Source organism: Rhinolophus sinicus, linkage group LG17 (genome assembly GCF_036562045.2).
Source record: "Rhinolophus sinicus isolate RSC01 linkage group LG17, ASM3656204v1, whole genome shotgun sequence".
Lineage (NCBI taxonomy): Eukaryota > Metazoa > Chordata > Mammalia > Chiroptera > Rhinolophidae > Rhinolophus > Rhinolophus sinicus.
In genome coordinates, this window is record NC_133766.1 from 2,440,938 (window position 1) to 2,449,553 (window position 8,616).

Sequence of the window (8,616 nt, forward strand, 5' to 3'; positions counted from 1 at the left end):
TTTAAATTCTGTTCATCTTCATTCAAGTCAAAATTGTGTAAGACGCTTCGCCATTCCCTGAGCGTGGAGCTGCATTTTTCTAAACGTAAAACAATGTCTGGCATGGACGGGTCCTCTCCTTGGCGGACTTCCTTTTTTAGCCCAAGAAGTATAGGCAGAATTTTACTGGTGCTTCTTACTAATTTTCAGGCTGCTTTAGAGAGAATCCTAGTTAAAAAGCTCACTCAGGCCCAGAATCCATTTATTTGGTCTCAGATTGGATGTCTGCCTGTCAGGTCCAAACCAAAACAACAATGCAATTTACCTTATCTGCTTTATATTTCAGGCTCCCAGAGAGTGGAGTTGGCAGCACCTCTTCTCCAGACACCGGGGCACGCAGCCCGCTGAGCTTTCTTTCCCAGGCCCAGGAAACTGAGCTGACCTGGAAAATGTAGAGATTTTTCAGAAGACGAATAAAAATCATTGCCCCGCCTCACTTTGCGACATCGACAGGAGGGCATATTTGTTTGGAATTCAGTCACTAGAGTTACGCGTGTATCTGACAGGAAGTGGCGCTGTCTGTTAAGAGGAAGGGCCGTCATTTGTGTCATTCTTTGCAAAATGGCAGGTGGGCAGATCTGTTCGAGATCCTTTTTCCCTTGGTGCCTTTGACAAGCTTTGACATAATCGGTTGTCCAGATTATCTTGCTTCCTTCTATTTATTCCTGAGAGTCTCCGGAGAGTTCTATGAACAAACGGTATCCCTGGGAGGTCCTGGGTGTGGGAATTCATGGGCTGAGTGTGGAAGCTTCCCTGCATAACAGGCAAACATCTGGCAAAATATAGTCAGAAAATGTTACTATGTAACCACTTCTGGGAAAGAGACATCTGAAGAATGGGACCTGAGTCTCTAAGTATCCACAAATTGTTGTGATTTCTTTACTTATCCTAAGTATTCATTTTTAAATCTAATTGTATATTCATAGTTTTGTCCTTTTTCTTCAAGAGTATCCCCCAAATTATACAAACTTTTGATACAACTGCCCCTGGGTCCATCCCCGCGTGTTTCTTCCATGAGAATAAGCTAATCGGACCATCCTTCTCCAGAGAGCCCATGTTCAAGTGTGGAGCTGGCCTCTGACAGTAAGTCCACATGGTATAAATATGAGTTTTGTGGTCTTTGTTGCCTTGTGGGGGCAGGCAAGGCCATGAAAGACACAGATGTGATGGTATAAAAGAAAAATTGTCCTAAACATAGACCGGGACAGGAACTTTTGTGAGACGAAGTTCAAAACCTGGTTCTGGGAAGAAATTATCATGCCTGATACAAAGCTTAATTTATTTTTTGGAAACGAAAAGGAGCTGAAGACCTGTTCTAGGAAACTAATCACCCACCCACACCCCCAGCTGACTGTCAGTCAAGAGGCTCGTGACCTTCCACGGAATATTCTTTCCGAGTCTAGTCTGGCATGATTATCTAACCGTCCTCTTTTCCTCCAGAAACTCCCTGCCGAGAAAGGAACTTGGGCTGGGCCTGCTGGGGGCTCTCTGTCTTGCAGCAAGAGCATAACAAATCATTGTCCTCGTAACCAAATTGTCTGACACTCTGCCCCATCCCCATTTGTCACCCTTTGAACTACCTTGGAACCTCACCCCCCCACGTGCATTCCTTTGGCACTTCTGTCTTGCTAAACGCCCCTATGTTGCTATCTTCTCTCCCAGCTGAACAGTAAGCACTGTTTTTAAAGCAAAGGTCGTCCACCTATTGCCTGCCATGCTCCTGACCTCTGCTTCACCCATGTCTAGCCCAGGCTGGTGCCTAAACAGGACTCAGTAATAGTGGACCACGTACCACTGGTCACCTCCTTGGAGGTGCTGGGAAGTGAGTCCTGTCGCGTCCCAGGTCACTGTGACCTGCTCAAGGTCCACAGGTGGCACAGCCTGCCAGAACCTGGGCTCCCTCAGCATGAACCAGAACCACAAACTGCGACCACAGCCCCAAATCCATGAACCCAGAGTCTGGCACCTGGGAGAGCAGTGTGGGCATCAGGGGATGGCCTTGGTGGCTTTGGGTGGGGTTTGCAATCGTGTAGCGGAGACTGCTTCTCTGTTCCTTTAACTGGTTTATCACTAACATTGGGAAAGTGACAGTTACGAGCTTGGATCAAGAAGAAATGTACCATCAAATACACATGGTCCTTTGAGTTGCTACTGAATGTGCCACCAGTGATGGACCCACAGGTCCTGCTGGGCTGCCCCCCCCCCTCACTGCACGTGGGACCTCGGTGAGTCACTTAGTCTCTCTGAGCCTCAGTTTACTCACTTAGAAGAGGTATGCTGCCAGTGTTCAGCCTGAATTTCAGTTTCTCAAACTGTAAACTGAAAATAACAATACATTAAACTGATTAGGGAACGGCCCAGCATTTTACACTTTTTAAAAATTCTTCAATGTGTGGTGAGGTGCTGCAAGACTTCATGTAAGAATTTTGGCAACTTTTTGGCCTGAAACAGAGACAAAAAAAGCTATTTTGAGGCTACTGGCATTTTGTTCCCTTTAACTCTGAGTGAGAAAGTGGGAGTTGGCCTTTGGGGCAGAGTCTTGCTTCTGGAAGAATCAGCTCTGGCGAGTCCTCTTTTTATTGAGATTTATATAAGCCAAGTAGCCATTCATTTTTTATAAGACTTACTCTGAACTTTGTGAGTAAGCCAACTGCAAACATTTTAGCCTGGGACTGTAATATTTTGAATCGTGAAATTATGTGCAGGAAGGATGGGTGAAGGGAAAGGTACAACTTTATCAAAATATGTATTTGTCTCATCCTCACTTCCCCACAATGGGTGTGTTAAATTGGAGGCAATTCGTAAAATAAAACTAGAGGACTTACCCCACGGGATTATTGTAAAATGCTTACTTGTTTCAGCATAGTTTTTTTGTGCTATAAAGTGCCGCATGAGATGCTGTCACCGGTGTCATTACTAGTACGAGCAGCCAGGTGGCCTCTCATCCCTGTCTGGCCCGTGACACTGGAGGCTGAGGATTTCTAGGGCACACAGGGGCGTGGGGTGCTGAGGCCAGAGAGCAGGGCTCGGAGCCCATGCAGGGCTTGGAGCGTGCTGGAACTGTCCCAGGCCCGCGTGCTGGGTGGCCCTCTGCTCAGCCCCTCCGGCAATTCTGGGCCACCGTCCAAGTCTGCGTCCAGTCCAGTGTCTGACCTCACACTGAGACCTCTTTCCTCACTTTCCCTATTTCTCTTTTGGTCTCAATTCCTGTGATTTCACGGCCTTCAACACAAAGGAGTTCATTAAACACATTTTTTTCCAGAATGGGGCTGGTTGGCCTCTCAGGCGGGACCCAGATGGTGGGAAGGGAAGTGTTTCTTCCTCGTGGAGTGCCGGCGGGTCCAGGATTTGGAATCCCTGTGCAGGACCACGGATGGCTGGTGGGTGGTCAGAAGTGTCTTTCTTTTCTCGTATCTCACTCCATGCAAAAACTTAACATATTTCTTTCAAACAAACACAGTGCTTTCCCTAAAAGGAGTCTTTCTTTGTCTCATTAGGGCTAAAACAGACTTGTGAAAAGTGTGACAGACGGAGCAGATGTAGCAGAACCCCTCCCACTTTTAGAATACAGAAGTGCTCAGTAAAACACGATCTAGCTGAGCTATATATTTAAAGAAGCTATATATTAAAGAAAGAGAAGAAAATTCTCAGGTGAATTCTCAGAAAAGAAGAGCAAAAAGCCTGAGTGGTGAAGGGGAGCTGATGCTGGAATTGGGTGGGGGAACAAGAGAGGGTAAGGGGGAGGGAGAGGGGTGGAGGAGGAAGTGGAGACGGAGACGGGGAGATAAAGGCCTTAGGGTCTGGCATGGGCTTTACTGCCCATTTGGGAACAGGATATGAGACCTCAGGCCCCTGGAAGGTGGGGAGTTGAAAGGGAACCTCCTGCACAGAACTGGGGACCTCAAAGGGCTGCCCTTTCCTTGAAGGGAAGATGAGACCACTGAGAGTCTGGGGACGCTGCCATCTGCTTGAGACCTGGCACGGAAGTCACGTCATCTTAGAGAAGAGTTCTAAGCGTGCATTACGAATATTGGATATTCAGTCAAAATGTTGCCTTCCCTGTGTAGCGCAGAATGCCAGTTTGAGAAATGGAAGGGAAAAATGCTCCACCCAGTGAAAATATTAGGGTTCTGGCAGAGGCCTCTGTGAGACCCCACTAGAGATAAAGCCGCAATCCTGGGCATATGAGATCTCACAGGAATTAACCCTCTCGCTGATAAGCTTAAGAATCACAGGCCACACTAGGAAAAAAATCCCATGAGAGAAAGGTATTTGAGGCAGGACATAGTAAAGTGGATACTCTGAGAATTCGAGAAATCAAATAATGTACAAAAGGCTGTGAAACGAGAATCTTTAAAACTGTCACCATTCTGAACACGTGCTTACGACGCGCCCGGCACAGGTATAGGCACTTGGCATGTCTTCCCGTTCTGACCAGTCCAGGCGAGCAGGGCCGATTTCCATCCACACGGTGTGGCTGAGGACACGAAGGCACATACATTGTTGGTTAACTACGGTCACACGGGGAATGGGGGAGCCAGACCTGAAAGAGCAGATGCACCACAGCACCTATCTCCTAGCCACTGTGACAGACTCACTGGCCACTGACATATTTTCCCGTCCTCTGTGGTGATGGAATCGTAGCTGGGCGGATAGCCATGTACGCCAAGAAATGTCCCAGGATGATCGAGCGGGTTCCCGAGGGGGCTGTAAGCAGTGGAGCGAAGGGAGAGTACCAGGCGAGACTGAGTTTTCTCAGGCCCCAGTACTATTTCGTTTCCTGAATGTCGAGCCGAGGATGAGGAGGGAGGATGCGTGTATCACGCCCTTGAGAACGATACCAGCACAGTGTGGACCCTCACAGACACATGTTCCTCCAGACACATCTCCAAAGTCCAGTCTCTTAAATGACCACGTGATACAGAGATACCCCATTATCTAGGCTAATGGTCCATGTATTTCCAGCATATTCGAAACAATGACATTCGAGCACAGTCGGGGCGTCTGAGCTGTCCTTGGAGGGGAATGGCTAAGGACTTGCCCTGTTTCACCAGCTTTGGCCAAGCGTTTGGAAGGAGATCAGTTAATTTCCGCTTTGGGACCTGATTCCAAGCTTTGCGTAGGGGAAGAGGTCTGCCCTAGATTACTGCACAAACATGTATGCTATTTTCTCTTTATTTGTTGGCGGTAGAGAAAAGGTACATAGTAGTGGTAGAAGAGTCGCATTTATGCAGCCAGCTGCGTGCTGGAGTTAGCTTGTACTGGCTCCGAAGAGCTAACTGTTACATTCTGAGGAAAGCTGAGAGCCTGTTATTGAGAATTAAACTTGGCGATTGTAAAAATGACATCATACAAAGTTATGATTAGATTATATTAAAGGTAGTGAGCACTTAAAACTCATCACTTCCTGATTATTTTACTACTATCGATGATCTCAAGATTGTATGTGTTTATTATACCTGTGAAGTAGAAATACGCTCTCCTGCCCATTGCCTCCAGGCACCATGGATGCAACTGTGAACAAACAAAGTCCCTGCCCTCATGGGACTTACATTCTAGCGGAAGGGGACACAGACCTTACGTAAAAGCATGTAAATATGTTGATGACAGATGGTGATAAGTGCCATGGATAAAAATAAAACAGGGAACGGTAATAGAAATGCTGAAGTAGGGAGGGTACATTGCTTCATTTATTTTATTTTTAATCTAATATTATCCTCATCCTACAAAGACATTGAGGCTCAGAGAGGTTGAAACCCTACCTAAGGACACACAGCTAATATGAGGTAGAGCCGGGGTTCCCACCTGCAGCAGCTTGATTACCACGTCTGTGTGTATTCCCCCTACACCCCTGCCTCCCTCTGCTTCTTGGCGCTCCCAGGTTACCAGGCCGTTAGCTCAAGCTTGAGTTTCCTGCGCAAACTCAGCTCAGCTGGAATCTGCCCAGCACCCACGCTCCTTTGTTCCTCTGCCCTCCAAAGCCACGGGAGAGGGTAAACGGGTGTCCAGCTCACAGTGGCACTGGAAGGTACGCCTCCCCACCCCCATGAAGTCTGTATGACTGAATGTAACATCTGCATCGTGAAACCAGCCCCACGGCCCTTCCCAATGTTGGTCACCAAGGGGGCTTTGAGTGAAACAGCTTTACTGTGGCTAAGAGAGGTCGCAGGTGGGAAAGGCCAGGGACTGACAGAGTTGAACTGGATTCCATCAACACTCAGAACCAGCTCAGAGAATAGGCGCTGCAGGGGCTTGTGGGAATGGCTCTTTCAAGCACCCCGCATGGCCCCACTGGAAATACTGTATTTAATGTCAGAGTGGTTTGACCTTTGGTTTTGGTGGCATTTACTAATTCTATGAAAGCAGCCATTTCTCACTTCCCCTGATGCTTACTGTGTTTCCCCAAAAATAAGACCTAGCCGGACAGTCAGCTCTGATGCATCTTTTAGAGCAAAAAGTAATATAAGACTGGGTCTTATGTTAATTTTTGGACCAAAAGACGCATTAGAGCTGACTGTCCGGCTAGGTCTTATTTTTAGGGAAACACGGTAATAGAAAATCTGACCGTTAGTTAAACCCAGAAAGTCTCAGCTGTTTCCCCTACAGCCTGAAAAAAGATACAGGACGATCTCCAGTACCTTGGTTCATTTAAATTTCTGACACCAGGGGAATAAAAGGAACGTGATGTTTTAATCACAGTTCAAAGCATCAATTTGACATCTTTGGGAAGCCGAGAGAAGCCAGATTGCTCAAGGTGGGCCTGATTCCAGCTGGAAGAAGTCTGTCTTATTACAAATATTTCAGGATCCAGGATCACTCGGGGACAGAGAGCTACCTGGTATATTATTTTCTCATTGCTGTCGTATCAAATTATCACAAACTTAGCAGCTCAGAATAACACCCATTTGTTGTCTCACAATTTAGGCAGAACTCCAGCGGGGCTCGGCTGCATTCTCGGCTCCTGGGCTTACAAGGCCAAAGTCATGGGCAGGCTGGGCTCTTACCTGGAGGCTCTGGGGAGAGTCCGTTTCCAGGCTCATTCAGGTCATTAGCAGAGGTCAGCTCCTCGGCGCGGGAAGAGTGGCCACTGCTCCCAGATGGAGGCTGTTTTCACTTCTGGAGGCCACCTGGGTACCTGAACGCCGCCATGTTCACTGCAGCCTATGCACAATAGGCAAGATATGGAAACAATCTAAGTGTCTATCAATGGATGAATGGATAAAAAAGATGTAAGACACACACACACACACGCACCGGAAGTCCTCACGACTTCCTGTCAGTCTCACCACAATTGTGTAAAGTGAGTACTGTGAGCTCAGTTTTGACGTTAGGGGAGCAGCTGGGGAAGGTTGAGGGACTTGTCTAAGGCCACCGTGCTTGCAAGTGGTGAAGCTGGGATCAGACTCAGGCCTCAGCTCTCCAGGTGGCCACTGTCTTTCTCCAGAGTTGGCCGCCTCTGCTCAGACACACACAGCGGGCGCAGGCTTCAGTTGGCCAGATTTGTGCTGCCTCTTACTTGGAAGCTCTTTACATTAGAACTTGAGTATTTTCACCTGGTTTTGTATATTGGTGCGTCTTCTGAGGAAATCCAGCTCTTGGTCATTTCGTGGTCTATCGCCTAATTCCTTTTTAACCTCTGACTTTTGCTTCTCCTTAGGGAAAGAAAAAGAGCGGAAAGTGAAATATGCTCATTTTATTACTTGCTATTAGCTCCAGTAAAATGATTTAGGACGGCATAATTTGAAAGGGAGAGCCAGAGTGGGGCTGTAGGAACACACGTGATTCCCATCAATTTGTGCAGAAAGGAAGAAATGGACTAAGAGCCAAAAGGCCAGAGTTTGACTTGAGCACTGGCTTTGCCCCTCAGTCTGCATGCAAGTCTGAGCCTCAGTTTCCCCATCTACTAAATAACTACTCTCCTATGTTTGCCTCATGGTTCAATCAAAAAGTATCCATGAATCCTTAATGAACAGCTTCGCGCCAGCATTTTGACAGCTAAAAGGAAGAATGTAAGAGAAATATAATAATGCCTGTCCGCTGAGTATTTGTGGGGAGTGGAGAACTGTGGGCAACTGCCTGCCAGACCTTGCACGGGAGTCACTTCTGCCCTGAAAACCAGCGGAGGCATCTCACGCGCTCTGCTTTGGCTCCTAAATTCGGAGGCCTTTGCTCAATTTCCTCACATCTTTGGCTACTGCTCAGCTGACTGCCCCTTTCTCTTGGACCAGGAGTGGACCTAATGCATTGGGTCACAAAGCTTTGGTTTCATGCAGGACAGCGCCTTCTGCACAGCTTGACACGTTCCCACCGCCAGGCCCATCCTGACCAAATGCTCAGGGATCCCGCCCTCCAGGAATTCCATGACTCACCTCATCTGGACCTGCTTCACCTTTAGAGAAAGGCAAAGCCACCCCATCCCCCCCCCCAAAAAAAAAAATGTCTTCCCAATGTCTCAGTATTAACCGACAGGAAATAATTAATGCTTGTAACGGAGCACACTGAGCAATGGAGGACCTCCCAGCCCACGCCCAGGAGTGGACACCGAGAAGTCCGCCTAATTGTGCCTGGCAAGCTGGC

The 8,616-nt window shown here is 47.7% G+C and overlaps 2 long non-coding RNA genes across 3 annotated transcripts in view; both read right to left on the reverse strand.

Annotated features, from left to right (window-relative positions):
• LOC141569343 (uncharacterized) overlaps positions 1 to 8,616 on the reverse strand; it is a 117,477-nt gene that overhangs the window by 40,132 nt on the left and 68,729 nt on the right. The window lies entirely within an intron of this gene.
• LOC109455648 (uncharacterized) overlaps positions 1 to 8,616 on the reverse strand; it is a 50,232-nt gene that overhangs the window by 22,232 nt on the left and 19,384 nt on the right. For both annotated transcript variants that reach the window (XR_012492880.1, XR_012492879.1), the window contains exons 2-4: positions 7,593 to 7,691; positions 7,044 to 7,200; positions 305 to 421 (exon numbers count right to left, since the gene is read on the reverse strand). This is a non-coding gene — a long non-coding RNA (uncharacterized LOC109455648). The remainder of the gene's footprint in view (positions 1 to 304; positions 422 to 7,043; positions 7,201 to 7,592; positions 7,692 to 8,616) is intronic.